The sequence below is a fragment of the Humulus lupulus genome, chromosome 9, assembly GCF_963169125.1.
Source record: "Humulus lupulus chromosome 9, drHumLupu1.1, whole genome shotgun sequence".
Taxonomy (NCBI): domain Eukaryota; kingdom Viridiplantae; phylum Streptophyta; class Magnoliopsida; order Rosales; family Cannabaceae; genus Humulus; species Humulus lupulus.
Genome location: NC_084801.1, coordinates 120,116,657 through 120,132,560, shown reverse-complemented (window position 1 = coordinate 120,132,560; position 15,904 = coordinate 120,116,657). Strand labels below are relative to the sequence as shown.

Below are 15,904 nucleotides of genomic sequence, written 5' to 3'. Positions count from 1 at the left end.
AATCGTTAATGTAGTGTTTAGAGTTTTGCGTTATTTTTTTTTTGGGTATTTTTGTCATTTCATTCAAATTTTAAGGACATTTGTGTCATTTCATGTGTTTTTTTTATTTTATTTGTTATTTCAATTTTTTTAACTAAAAGTTAGTTTTGCATATTACTTTTGGTTCTAGATTAGGTTATCATCAAGATTAACTTGGTACTTTTGTTCTAGATTATGTTACTATCAAAGTAACCTGGTACATTTGTTCCAAATTAGGTTACCATTAGGAGTTTTAGGTTACTCTTTTAATAACATAATAGTAACCTGGTACAATGAAAACCATATCAAAACCAACAACAAAGACATAAAACTAAAAGTAACTTGGTACTGTCAAACTATAACAAAACCAACAACAAATATAGATAAATAAAAGCAACCTAGTATTTTAAAATCTCATATCAAAACTAACAACAAAAACAAAGAGCTTAAAGGTAAAATATATATATATATATATATTGATTTTATAGGTGAGAGATTGTTAGTATTTAATATAAAATGACTTCATCAATAACATACCCGTCACTTCCAAAATTAAACAATTATCAAAGTTAAACTTCAATTTTCTAAGCTTGGATACTTCGATGCATGGTCATTTCGAGGAGATCACTTACTAAGCCTACGAGTCTGAGCATCACAAGACAAATGGTACACCTAACCACAAAGAAATTTGAAGCCAGCATGAAAGCCGAGAATTGATTTCTCTACGATTCGGGCAGAGATCGACGAAACAACATTGATTGAAAGGATTACTTGAAATCACTAGAAGCTCGAAGATATCACAATTAAGCTCTGATTTAAATATTATTACCATTAATAATATTTCTGCAATTATGAGGTAGTGGATAATTTCAGCTCGAAGCAAGGAAGCTAGCTCGAAAGAGCGACTGATTATGTCAGTTCGAAGAATATCAACGTCAGTGGGATATCGACGTCAACTCGATATTGCGTTTAAAAGAGTCAGAAAGTAATATTCATGCAAACTATCCCTATTATTTAGGGATTAGTTTACTTATTGTATTGTTGACTTAATCATTTGTAATTCAAATTCAAATAAGATTTTGTATAACTCCTCCCTAAAATTGCGAAGGAGAATATTTGTAACTGGGTCTATAAATATCATAACCTTAGTCATTTATTTTTCACGCACAAATGATTATACCAAAGCTCTGTAAAATTGTTTTCAAGCTTTAACGCGGACACATTAATAAAAATGACTCGTGGACTAGTAGATTTAACTACTGAATGTTGGTAACTAGTTTACCATGTGCACAGCGAAAAGCACGGGGTGTTGGACCCTGATTAGTGCTCAAAAATGCAAATTTATTAGTTTTAAAGTGTAAAATAAATTAAGTTTTAATTAATATTTTCATGAATTTATTTTATAATTGAAAATATTAATTTTAATTTAATTTATGTTTAATTTTCAGGAAATAAATTACATTTGGACACTAATAAAAAGGGAGAATAGAGAAATAGTTAAAACTGAAAAAGAAAATGAAGAAAGTGGCATTTTTGAAGAAATGAAGCTCAGGCCCATTGGCCCAAGCCCAGCAACCCAAGCTGCCAGCCCCTCCACAGCCAGGTGTCGCCCCCTCCATGCGTCGTGCGTCCCAGCTCCTTGCCCGCCACCTGTCCACAGCCATTCCCATCTCCCTTCAGCTCCTCCTTTCAGCAATTTCACCCCGTGTCCAGACCCAGCCAAAGGCAGCTCCCATCCCACGCGGCCCAATTCCTCTCAACAATTCCCAAACGCATGCCAGGCCTAGTTCGGCCTAAAGGCCCAGTGTCTCCTCCAAAGCCAATTCAGCCCAGCAGCCTACCTACGTGCCACCTCCTCATTGGTTGGAAATGGGTCAAAACCCACCTCTACCACCAGCCACCTTCAACCCATATTTTGTGGGTATTGGGTCTTGCAAAATTGTCATTTTGAACTTTAAAGCTCATCTTTTTTGGTGTCTTTGAAAAAAGAACATATTCACCATGCCCCAAAATAACTAGGTTAATATTTATAATAAGATTTGATTTTTCAAAATCATATTTTATTATTAATATTTCAGATTTATTTTGTAAACCCCATTTTGTTGTTTAATTTCTTTTTGGTCATTTTCTCCTTCTATAAATAGGGACTCCTTCTTCACACTTAGTATGTAATTTTTAGAGTAAAAGAAACTATAGCAAAATTTCTACTCACTTTTGTAACGTCCTACTTCCTTAGAGTCGTTACTAAGTGAGTTTAAAAACGTGCATTCAACTCGCTAATCGAGGTTTTAGGTCAAATCGTGTAATTAAGCCATAAATAGAGGAAAGACTTTTAGAAATAATTCCATTTCATTGAAAATCATAAAAGTTTAACACTTGGGATCCCAAAATACAGTTTAGAAATATTTACAACATATTAACAGAACCAAGTCGACTAAACGACAAAATCTAGGTTTATTTATAAACATCTCCCAAAATCCTCTGGCTGTGGCAGCCAGGCTGGCCCAACATGTACACGCCGCCTCACGCCTGCTACACTCATGGTCGGTTGGCTTTCTCCTTACCCTTACCTGCACCACAGAGCATCCGTGAGCCGAAACCCAGCAAGAAAACCCACAAACAGATAACATACGCAACACATATATCAAGCATATAAATAGGCCACCAATGGGCTAAACACATATGTCCTAGCCGTCCCAGGCGTTTACCAAGCCCTGGGTTCATGGTCCACACCGTGAGGATATCCCAGTATTCTTTTAGGGATTCTCCCTGGCAACTCGCACTCCACGTGCTCAACGCTGCTCCCGGCCCCTTGCTGTACTCGGCCTTGCACTCAACGTGCCTAATGCCGTTCCCAGCTCCCTGCCGACCTCGGCTTACACTGTTCCAGGCTCTTGCCGATCATTCACATAATAACATTCATAGCATAACAAGCAAGTACAGAATTCTAGTAAATTCAGTCAAAGGGCTACGCCCTGTAGTTCAAACACATTGAGCTTAGCCTGCATACCAGTTCTATTCAAACACATTGGGCTCAGCCCTGCATACAAGCTCTATGGGAACAAGGGTTTTCTTACCTGAGTCCCGAGCTCTCTGAGCACCGATGTCCCGAGCACAGTCCTCTAACTTGAGCCTCGCCGAAACCCTAGTCACAACACATTAACAATATCCATCCATCAAGTTCTAATCCAATAAATAACTTTGAGCCATAACCCTAACCTCCGGAACCTTGAATTCTATCAATCCGGATGATAAAATCCATCCCGAGCCTTAACCATTGAGTTCCCAAGCCTAAACACCCTTAAAAACACAAACTGGCACTAAGAGTCACGACCCTACCCACAAGCGCCGCGGCTAGCCTCGAAACAGAGGCTAGCACCTCACTGACATCCACACGGGCCGCGGCGCGCACACCAAGCACCGCGGCGCACATGAACTTCTCGGCCTCCCATGGCCGCGCGTGCACACGGGCCGCTCGCGCGCCCCTCCTAGGGTCGCGGCCCTCACCTCCAAACCCAGAGTTTTCATCATCTTCCCTGCATTTTTCCTCAAACCAACTCATCCAAAGCTTATCTAACAGTCCCAGATAATCAACACAAACATCCAGCTCAGTATCAACATCAAAACCCATCAGAATCTGCTCCAAAACTCAACTAAGACACTCAAGAACATATCAAACTTAACTAACATGCAAACTCTAACAAACCAACATCCTCTCCAACTCGTTCTGGAATCTCGAAAGGGCCAACAAACCTTGGGCTCAACTTGCCCCGAACACCAAACCGTTTCACACCCTTCATGGGTGAAACCCTAAGGAACATATGATCACCAACCTGAAATTCCACGCTCCTGCGTTTCAGGTCTGAATAACTTTTCTGTCGACTCTGGGAGGCGAGCATACGCGCTCTAGTCTTCTCAATCGCCTCATTGGTCCTTTGAACCATCTCTGGACCCAGATACCTCCTCTCACCTGTCTCATCCCAATGAATAGGTGATCTACACTTTCTTCCATAAAGCATCTCGTACGAAGCCACTCTGATAGTCGCCTGATAACTGTTGTTGTACGAGAACTCGATCAAAGGGAGATACTTACTCCACGATCCCCCAAAATCAAGCACACAGGCTTGCAGCATATCCTCCAATATCTAAATTGTCCTCTCAGATTGCCCATCCGTCTGAGGATGATAAGCGGTACTAAACCGTAACTGCGTGCCCATAGCCTTCTGCAGACTCTCCCAAAACTTGGAAGTGAAGGTGGGGTCTCTGTCGGATACTATCGACCTCGGAGCCCCATGAAGTCAAACAATCTCCTTCACGTATAACTCAGCATACTATTCCACAGTATAAGTTGTCTTAATAGGCAAAAAGTGGGCGGACTTGGTATACCTATCCACAATCACCCACACCGAGTCATGCTGTTCCACAGTTCTTGGTAAACCAACCACAAAGTCCATAGTAATATCTTCCCACTTCCATTCTGGGATCCCCAGAGGCTGCAACAACTCTGTTGGCTTCTGGTGCTCAGCCTTAACCTGCTGGCAAGTTAAGCACTTTGCCACATAATCCACCACATCCCTCTTCATGCCTGACCACCAATATAGAGCTCTAAAGTCCTGGTACATCTTCGTCGTACCCGGGTGCAAAGAATAGGGAGTGGTATGCGATTCATCTATGATTTCTCGCCGGATATCAGAATCCATTGGAACGCAAACCCGACCCTTGTACTTTAAGAACCCCATCTCTGAAATGGAAAAGTCCTTTGTCGCTCCGACTAAGGTACTCTCCCTATGACCTCACAACTGGGAATCTTTCCCCTGCGCTTCCTTGATTCTCTCAAGGAGTGTAGACTGAAGAGTGATGTTGGCCAACTGACCAACCACCAATTCAATACCTGCTCTGGTCATCTCCTCAGCTAACTTGTCAGATATCTGCCTCGAACTAAACAACTGTCTTGGGCCTTTCTGACTCAATGCATCAGCCACTACATTAGCCTTCCTAGGATGGTATAGGATATCACAATCATAATCCTTAACCAACTCCAGCCACCGCCTCTGGCGCATATTCAGATCCTTCTGAGTAAAGAAATACTTTAGGCTCTTATGGTCGGTGTATATCTCGCACTTCTCACCATAAAGATAATGTCTCCAAATCTTAAGTGCGAACACCACCGCTGCCAACTCTAGATCATGCATAGGATATCTCTACTCGTACTCCTTCAACTGTCTCGATGCATAGGCTATCACTTTACCAGCTTGCATTAGCACGCACCCCAAACCCTGTCTGGATGCATCACAGTAAACTACAAACTTTTCATTCTCTGTCGGCAAGTTTAGCACTGGCGCAGTGATCAATCGCCGCTTCAACTCCTTAAAAATGTTCTCACATTTATCCGTCCAGACATACCTTGTCTTCTTCTTTGTCAGTTCTGTTAATGGCGTAGCTATTCTGGAGAACCCCTCAACAAACCGCCGGTAATACCCTACTAAACCCAGAAAGCTTCTCACTTCAGGAACATTGCTCGGTCTAGGCCAATCTCTGACCGCCTCAATCTTACTTGGGTCAACCAGAATCCCCTCCTTACTGACGATATGGCCCAGAAATGTAACTTGTGGCAACCAGAACTCACACTTACTGAACTTAGCATATAACTTATGCTCTCTCAACCGCTGTAGAACCAATTGCAGATGCTGCTTGTGCTCTGTCTCTGACCGGGAGTACAGTAGGATGTCGTCGATGAATACAATCACAAACTTGTCCAGATAATCCTTGAAAACCCTATTCATCATGTCCATAAAATCTGCTGGGGCATTGGTTAATCCAAAGGACATAACCAGGAATTCATAATGTCCATACCTTGTTCGGAAAGCAGTCTTGGTATGTCCTCCTCTTTAATCCTTAACTGATGGTAACCTGATCGGAGATCTATCTTGGAAAACACTGTTCTTCCCTGTAGCTAATCAAATAAATCGTCGATCCTAGGCAGTGGATACTTGTTCTTAATGGTTAACTTGTTTAGCTCCCTATAATCAATACACATCCTAAGGGATCCATCCTTCTTATTAATGAACAACACTGGAGCACCCCATGGTGAGAAACTCGGTCTGATGAATCCCAAATCAAGTAACTCTTGCAACTGGATCTTCAACTCCTTTAACTCTGCCGGAGCCATTCTATAAGGTGTCCTAGATACTGGCTCCGCTCCTGGTACCAATTCTATAACAAAGTCAATCTCCCGCTGCGGCGGCAACCCTGGCAGATCCGCTGGAAATAAATCTGGAAACTCACATACCAATCTAGTCTCACCCGGTCCAACCGACACCACCCTAGAGGTATCCACAACGCTCGCTAGGAATCCTATGCAACCTTCCTGCATCAGGTCTCTAGCCCTCAATGCTGAAATCATCGATACACGCGGTCCACTAACTGACCCTAAAAACACAAAGGGTACCTCCCCTTCTTGTTCAAAAGTCACCATTCTGCGCTTGCAGTCAATCGTTGCCCCATACTTTGATAACCAATACATTCCCAAAATCATATCAAAATCATCCATCTCTAACTCAATCAGATCAACAGACAGTTCCCTACCATCTACCTCTACTAGAAATGCTCTAATCCACTTCCTAGAGACTACCAATTCTCATGTTGGTAACAAAGTCTGAAATCCCCTAGCATACACACCACTAGGTCTACAAAGCTGATCTATCACTCTAGCAAATACAAATGAATGGGTAGCCCCTGAATCAAACAATGCAGTATATAAAGAACCAGCACTAGAGATCTGACCTGTCACAAATGAGGGGCTAGCCTCCGCCTCAGTCTGTGTCAAAGTGAATACCCTAGCAGGAGCAAGACTGTCACTCTGCTTTTGCTCCTCCTTCTTAACTTGAGGGCAATCCCTCTTCAGATGACTGGCACTCCCACAAACAAAGCAGGCCCTGATCCTGCACTCACCCTGGTGTCGTCGCCTGCACCGCAGACACATTGGAAAACTCCTCTAGTTGTCACTGCCACCCTGACGGCCAGTGGAAGCACCTCGTGCCCTCCTATCTAAACTGGGAGGAACAAAGGAATCTGGGGCTTCCTCTTCTGCTCACTAGAACCACCACCACGACCGTACCCAACAAAAGGAGGCACTGTCCTCCTGGCGTCGCGCCTAACAGCGCTATCCTTCCAAATCTGATCTTCGGCCCTCTCAGCAGTAAGGGCCTTATCCACAACTTGGCCAAAAGTAGTAGTCTCTGGATCCAAGGTAATATTCACATCGCGGGCGATCATAACATTCAACCCCCGCACAAACCTATCCCTTCTTGCTGCATCAGTCGGCACTAGATCTGGCGCAAACTTTGCCAATCTATCAAACTTTATAGCATACTTTGACACTGTCGATTGATTCTGAGTCAGGTTGATAAACTCATCAACCTTCGCAGCTCGAATTGCCACACTGTAGTACTTCTCATTAAACAAGTTTCTGAATTCCTCCCAGGTCATAACTGATACATCCCTTCTCTGAACCACCACGTCCCACCAAATGTGGGCATCCTCTCTAAACACGTAGCTAGCACAGGCTACCCTCTCATTCCCCTGAACTCTCATAAAATCCAGAATTGAGGAAGTCATATTCATCCACTGCTCTGCCCGCAGTGGGTCTGATCCACCCTCGAAGGTGGGAGGATGCTGCTTCCTGAACCTCTCATACAAAGGTTCCCACTTATTCTCCATAGCAGACTGCACTGGCACTGGCACTGCAACCTGCAGCACTGGTAGCCCAGTAACCTGAGGCGGGGCCTGCTGCCTCAACTGCCGCAACTCTTCCTCTGTCCGCTGCAGTCTTGCCTCCATCTCGGCAAACATCTCTTGCCAATTCTGTGGGGGCAGGTGGAGGGTCCTGACCCTGGTTGTCATCCTCGGCCCTACTGCTGCGGAGTCTAGCTGATTGTCGAGGCATCTCAACAAATATGCCTGCAACCAACGACGCCGCTCATCAGGCATGATAACAACATCCAAAACCACCTCTCAAACACATCAGTCATCCACAAATAATAACTCATATAACATATAACACACAACGGGCCATGCTCTAGCATCATGCATTTGTTAACTCATTCATCATGCTCTATATAAGATAAGCAGGCAAACAGGGCATTCAAACACATATTCAAACATATTAGCCAATCTTACCAACCAACCCTGAGTTGAGCCTGTCACTGACAGCGAGTGTACATGTTCGGTCAATCTCCAGAACCAATAACCTTGGCTCGGTCTGATACCAAGTGGTAATGCTCTACTTCCTTAGAGCAGTTACTAAGTGAGTTTAAAAATGTGCATTCAACTCGCTAATCGAGGTTTTAGGTCAAATAGTGTAATTAAGCCATAAATAGAGGAAAAACTTTTAGAAATAATTCCATTTCATTGAAAATCATAAAAGTTTAACATTTGGGATCCCAAAATACAGTTTAGCAATATTTACAACATATTAACCGAACCAAGTCGACTAAATAACAAAATCTAGGTTTATTTACAAACATCTCCCAAAATCCTCTGGCTGTGGCAGCCAGGCTGGCCCAACATGTACACGCTGCCTCACGCCAGCTACACTCATGGTCGGTTGGCTTTCTCCTTACCCTTACCTGCACCACAAAGCATCCGTGAGCCGAAGCCCAGCAAGAAAACCCACAAACAGATAACATACACAACACATATATCAAGCATATAAACATGCCACCAATGGGATAAACACATACTGCCTAGCCGTCCCAGGCGTTTACCAAGCCCTGGGTTCATGGTCCACACCGTGAGGATATCCCTGGTATCCTTTTAGGGACTCGCCCTGGCAACTCGCACTCCACGTGCTCAACGCGCTCCCGGCCCCTTGCCGTACTCGGCCTTGCACTCAACGTGCCTAATGCCGTTCCCGGCTCCCTGCAGACCTCGGCCTACACTGTTCTCGGCTTTTGCCGATCATTCACATAATAACATTCATAGCATAACAAGCAAGTACAGAATTCTAGTAAATTCAGTCAAAGGGCTACGCCCTGCAGTTCAAACACATTGAGCTCAGCCCTGCATACCAGTTCTATTCAAACACATTGGGCTCAGCCCTGCATACAAGCTCTATGGGAACAAGGGTTTTCTTACCTGAGTCCCGAGCTCTCCGAGCACCGATGTCCCGAGCACATCCCGAGCACATCCCGAGCACAGTCCTCTAACTTGAGCCTCACCGAAACCCTAGTCACAACACATTAACAATATCCATCCATCAAGTTCTAATCCAATAAATAACTTTGAGCCATAACCCTAACCTCCGGAACCTTGAATTCTATCAATCCGGGTGATAAAATCCATCCCGAGCCTTAACCATTGAGTTCCCAAGCCTAAACACCCTTAAAAACACAAACTGGCACTAAGAGCCGCGACCCTACCAACAAGTGTCGCGGCTAGCCTCGAAACAGAGGCTAGCACCTCACTAACACCCACACGGGCCGCGGCGCGCATGAACTTCTCGGCCTCCCATGGCCGTGCGCGCGCCCCTCCTAGGGCCAATTTCACCCCGTGTCCAGACCCAGCCAAAGGCAGCTCCCATCCCAATTCCTCTCAACAATTCCCAAACGCATGCCAGGCCTAGTTCAGCCCAAAGGCCCAGTGTCTCCTCCAAAGCCAATTCAGCCCAGCAGCCTACCTACGTGCCACCTCCTCATTGGTTGGAAATGGGTCAAAACCCACCTCTGCCACCAGCCACCTTCAACCCATATTTTGTGGGTATTGGGTCTTGCAAAATTGTCATTTTGAACTTTAAAGCTCATCTTTTTTGGTGTCTTTGAAAAAAGAACATATTCACCATGCCCCAAAATAACTAGGTTAATATTTATAATAAGATTTGATTTTTCAAAATCATATTTTATTATTAATATTTCATATTTATTTTTTAAACCCCATTGTGTTGTTCAATTTCTTTTTGGTCATTTTCTCCTTCTATAAATAGGGACTCCTTCTTCACACTTAGTATGTAATTTTTAGAGTAAAAGAAACTAAAGAAAAATTTCTACTCACTTTTGTAACGCCCTACTTCATTAGAGTCGTTACTAAGTGAGTTTAAAAACGTGCATTCAACTCGCTAATCGAGGTTTTAGGTCAAATAGTGTAATTAAGCCATAAATAGAGGAAAAACTTTTAGAAATAATTCCATGTCATTGAAAATCATAAAAGTTTAACACTTGGGATCCCAAAATACAGTTTAGAAATATTTACAGCATATTAACCGAACCAAGTCGACTAAACGACAAAATCTAGGTTTATTTACAAACATCTCCCAAAATCCTCTGGCTGTTGCAGCCAGGCTGGCCCAACATGTACACGCCGCCTCACGCCTGCTACACTCATGGTCGGTTGGCTTTCTCCTTACCCTTACCTGCACCACAGAGCATCCGTGAGCCGAAGCCCAGCAAGAAAACCCACAAACAGATAACATACGCAACACATATATCAAGCATATAAATAGGCCACCAATGGGCTAAACACATACGGCCTAGCCGTCCCAGGCGTTTACCAAGCCCTGGGTTCATGGTCCACACCGTGAGGATATCCCTGGTATCCTTTTAGGGACTCGCCCTGGCAACTCGCACTCCACGTGCTCAACGCTGCTCCTGGCCCCTTGCCTTACTCGGCCTTGCACTCAACGTGCCTAATGCCGTTTCCGGCTCCCTGCCGACCTCGGCCTACACTATTCCCGGTTCTTGCCGATCATTCACATAATAATATTCATAGCATAACAAGCAAGTACAGAATTCTAGAAAATTCAGTCAAAGGGCTACGCTCTGCAGTTCAAACACATTGAGTTCTGCCCTGCATACCAGTTCTATTCAAACACATTGGGCTCAGCCCCTGCATACAAGCTCTATGGGAACAAGGGTTTTCTTACCTGAGTCCCGAGCTCTCCGAGCACCGATGTCCCGAGCATAGTCCTCTAACTTGAGCCTCGCCGAAACCCTAGTCACAACACATTAACAATATCCATCCATCAAGTTCTAATCCAATAAATAACTTTGAGCCATAACCCTAACCTCCGGAACCTTGAATTCTATCAATCCGGATGATAAAATCCATCCCGAGCCTTAACCATTGAGTTCCCAAGCCTAAACACCCTTAAAAACACAAACTGGCACTAAGAGTCGCGGCCTTACCCACAAGCGCCGCGGCTAGCCTCGAAATAGAGGCTAGCACCTCACTGACACCCACACGGGCCGCGGCGCGCACACCAAGTGCCGCGGTGCGCACGAACTTCTTGGCCTCCCATGGCCGCGCGCGCACACGGGCCGCTCGCGCGCCCCTCCTAGGGTCGCGGCCCTCACATCCAAACCCAGAGTTTTCATCATCTTCCCTGTATTTTTCCTCAAACCAACTCACCCAAAGCTTATCTAACAGTCCCAGATAATCAACACAAACATCCAGCTCAGTATCAACATCAAAACCCATCATAATTTGCTCCAAAACTCAACTAAGACACTCAAGAACATATCAAACTTAACTAACATGCAAACTCTAACAAACCAGCAGCAATTCTAAACATAATCTTAATAATTAGAGCTTACCCTTGCTGGATAAAAGCCTCAGAACCAATTCCCTATGCTCCAAGCTTCAAGCTCCCCTGAATCCCCAGCTGCAATCCCTTAGCTTCAAGTTAGTTTCCCCCAAGTTTTCCTTGAGTTTGCCTTAGAGAGTGAAAGAGAGAGGAAGATGAAAGCTGTCTTCAGCTGAGAAGGAATATGTATGTCGGTTTCTCCAAGTTTCCCAACTATTCCTCTACTTTGTTTTATTTAACTTAATCTATGTGGTTACCTTAAGGCTCGGGGTACCAAAACGTCCCCGAGGGCAAAATGGTAATTTTTCACAATATTCCCACCTAGACATTCTATCCTCAAATATATCTCCAAATATTTATTTTCTTAACCCGATAATCTTGTATAATAACTAATGCCCAAGCTACCCCTCGACTCGCCCCAAGTCGGATTCTCAACCCCGTTGTGACTTTCTGGCTAACCGCTCCCCAGGACTGTCTCGGATCGTGTTGCACAGACATATCACATATATATAACATTTATCACATTTATGCCCCTAATATCCAGACGGGGCCCACATGCACATTTAACTCAACTAAACATGCATCATTATCATATATTGACATAGTAATCCATTTATTGCCCTCCAGGCACACTAATCAAGGCCCTAAGCCCTTTTAGCAAATTCGGGTTGTTACAACTTTCTTCTCATATTTTCTTCTTAAAATTTTGTGAGAATCATGACCATAATGGCCTAATCTTCCTAGGAAGGTTAGGGATGATTCCATATGCTAGTGATGTTATTTTGCTACTTTGATTTACTATGTTCTTAATGTAAAATATTTGAGTTATTTATGTTCTTTCATCTCTATCTCTATTTTGTTATCTTTATTTACTTATGCTAATAGTATATAGGATTAGTCTTGCTCTTTCTATGTCCTTCTAATTAGTAAAAGTAATATTGATACATAATTTTATGTCTAATCTTTTATTGCACTATTGCCCTTGGGTATTTTGTCATTTTTAGATTTTTCATAAGATTAACATTGTGCTTTTAAAGTAAATAACTTTATAACTCAAATGAACTTTTATTAGAAAAGAATATGGACTTTAAAGTTAGATTTTCCAAGTAAATGTTGGAATGTGAACTATTTACTTATACATTTTTGTAAATCAAGTAACTAAGTAACTAAACAAGCATATGGATGATTATTGAAACCCTTCATTTTCTCAAACTCTTGATTACATCTTACCTTTATTTCACTTATCTCATTTTATCACCTTTTCAAAAAGACAATACCAAAATCTCAAACCTCTTTTCATTTACAATTTTATTTATTTCTTATTACTAACTTTTTGTGTTATTTTCTACTAATCTTTTGATTTTAGGTTACCTCCTTGTGGATCGATCGCCTGATCTTACTACAACTACCGCTTAGTGTAGTCACATTTTGGGCGTTAAACAAATTTTGGCGCTGTTTCCGGGGAGGTAGTTTTCAAAAGTTTAGTGAAATTTTTACAAAAGTGTTAGTAACTTTATTTGTGTATTTGGTGAAATAAATATTGTGTTAGTGTAGTCTTTTTATTTTATTTTTTTATTTACTAATTTTTAGTTAATTAGATTATTATTATAACAAAATAAAAAGAAAAAAAAACTAAAATAAAAATCATCATAAACAAAACAAAACAAAAAATTATTTATATATATACATTTTCTTTTTTATTCTTTTCTTTCGGTAACAAAATATATATATATATTAATATTTATATATATATACATATCTATAAAATAAAATAAAAAAAACCAAAAAAAAAAATTTATATATTTATTCTTATTTCTATCTTTATTTCTTTTTTTTTTCTTCTTCATTTTCCTCTCTTTTGGTAAAAAAAAACCATATATATATATTCATATACTTTTTTTTTTCTTTTTAGCTAATTCTTACTCCATTTTTCTTTCTTAATTTCTATTCTATTTTTTTTTTAGTTTAATACATATTTGAAAAAAAAAAGATTAAGCTTGCTATTCTATCGTCACTTTAATCTTCTTTTCTTGATTTTATTCTTGTATTATTTATTTTGTTGCCTAGTTTAGGATTTTCCTTTCTTTTTTTTTTCTTTGCCTTAGTTTTCCTTAGAATTTAAGTTTTTCAAAAAAAAAAAAACATAAAATTACATAAAATTGTTCATAAAATTTTAATCATAAAACGCTTAGTATTGGGAACAATTGTGTAATATTACAAATGGTAGAAACCGATATTGTTCTGTCTAGAAAGATTGGTTGTTAAATAAGGTTTGTGATAGCGGTACCCTCCACACTTACCTGGGAACCTCGGGGAGTTCTGTCTAGGCATGTGTGGGTCTAAAGCGGTACCTTGACTACCTTCCCAATCGACCTGGGAACATTTCGAGCATCAACCTTTGCACTATTACATTGTTGAACTTATTACTATAAGAAAACCAAGTTTGTTCTGTCAAAATAAGCAATTTCACTCTGCTTAAAGGTTGTTTGGTCGAAAAGGTTGACTTGTGATCCACTGTACTTAGTAACCTCGGGGAGTTCTAGTAAGGCATTGGAGATCACCCGAAAACCTCCAAATCTACTTGGGAACAAGTTTAACAAAAAAAAATAAAAATAAAAAACATCAAAAAAAAAATATAAAGACATAAAATAAATCTAATTCTGATTTCCGAGAGTGGATGAATCATCACGAAACTTCTAGTGATACTTCTTCCAATTCATCCACCACTCCTTCCGGAACTCCTTCCACCAATCCTGCTTCTCCACAAACTTTCGCTGATAATAATCGATTCGCAATGGCTCGCAATGATGAAATCCAACCAAGAACTCTCAATGACTACCTCCATCCTACTCGCACTTCCACGCCTTCATGCATTATCTTCCCTCCTAATATGCCTGCATTAGACTTTAAACCTGGCATGATTTAACTCTTACCCACATTTCATGGAATGGAAAACGAAAGCCCATACGTGCATATCAGAGAATTCGAGGAGGTAGTAGCCACGTTCTATAACCGAGCCGAAAATGCTGACGCTGTGCGACTGAAGTTTTTCCCTTTCTCCTTGAAGGACAAAGCCAAAAGTTGGTTGTACTCTTTGAGACCTAGGTTGATTGGAACATGGGAGGAGATGACCAAATCTTTCTTTCTGAAACACTTCCCCAGCCATAAGACCAATAGTCTAAAACGACAGATTTCCACATTTTCCCAAAAGGACAATGAAACGTTCTATCAAGTATGGGAAAAATTCAAAGATCTGTTGAATCAGTGCCCACACCATGGCTATGATAACTGGCGTTTGGTCAGTTACTTCTATGAAGGCCTCACGAGTCGTTAGCGCCAGTTTGTAGAAATGCTATGCAATGGTGAATTCCTCGAAAAAGAGCCAGACGATGCTCTTGAATATCTCGAAGAAATCGTGAAAAAGTCCCACACCTGGACTGGTCCAAGTGCTACTGATAGCACCAACATACACAAACCATCTGGGATCTATCAACTTTGAGAAGAGGATAGTGCTAAGGCCCAACTCGAAGCTTTGAAAAAGCAGTTTGAGGTTTTAATGAAGAAGAATAGCCAAAAATCGCACATGATCGCTCAAGCGGAACCGCAAGAACCTTGCTTTGTTTATGGAGGGACGAAGCACTTAGCTAAGGACTGCTTAGCTTTGAATGAAATGAGGGGGGTTTATGAGGAGCAATGCAATGCCTTAGGGGCATATAACAAGCCATTCTCCCATACGTACAACCCTGGTTGGAGAAACCACCCAAATTTCAGTTGGAGAGATTCCAACCAAGTTCAATCATCTGGAGGCCAATGGAGAAATGAGCAACAAGTTCAACCATCAAAGGCGTATTCTGCACCTCAATACAATGCTCATCCACAACGAAATTCTCTTGAGAATACTCTTCATGCATTCATGGAGGAACAATCCAAACTGAATCGCCAAATGATGGAAGAAATCAAGGAAATGAAATGTCAATTCTCAAAATTGACTGAATCCTTGGCCATTCCGGAAAAAGGCAAACTTCCTTCCCAAACGAAATTCAATGTTCAAGGCCAACACATGGCCCAATCTTCAAATTCAAATGATCAAAACGTCAAGAAAGTGAATGCCATCACGACGAGAAGCGGTAAAACTTTGCCAGACCCACCCATAATACCTAACTCTCCCAGTATTCCAAAAGTCATTTTCGAAAATCCACCACTCAATGCCACTCCAAAGATACCATTTCCCCAGGCTTTGAAACCTTTTGGGAAACTTCCTGATAACCGAGCTGAACTCCTTGAGCACTTGACACAAGTGAAGATTAATCT

General features: G+C 41.7%; 1 non-coding gene across 1 annotated transcript; it reads right to left on the bottom strand.

Annotated features, from left to right (window-relative positions):
- Positions 1–14,768: 14,768 nt before the first annotated feature.
- On the bottom strand, positions 14,769–14,875 carry LOC133802859 (small nucleolar RNA R71). The gene has a single exon (XR_009877607.1). It is a non-coding gene; the product is annotated as a small nucleolar RNA R71 (small nucleolar RNA).
- Positions 14,876–15,904: the final 1,029 nt, after the last annotated feature.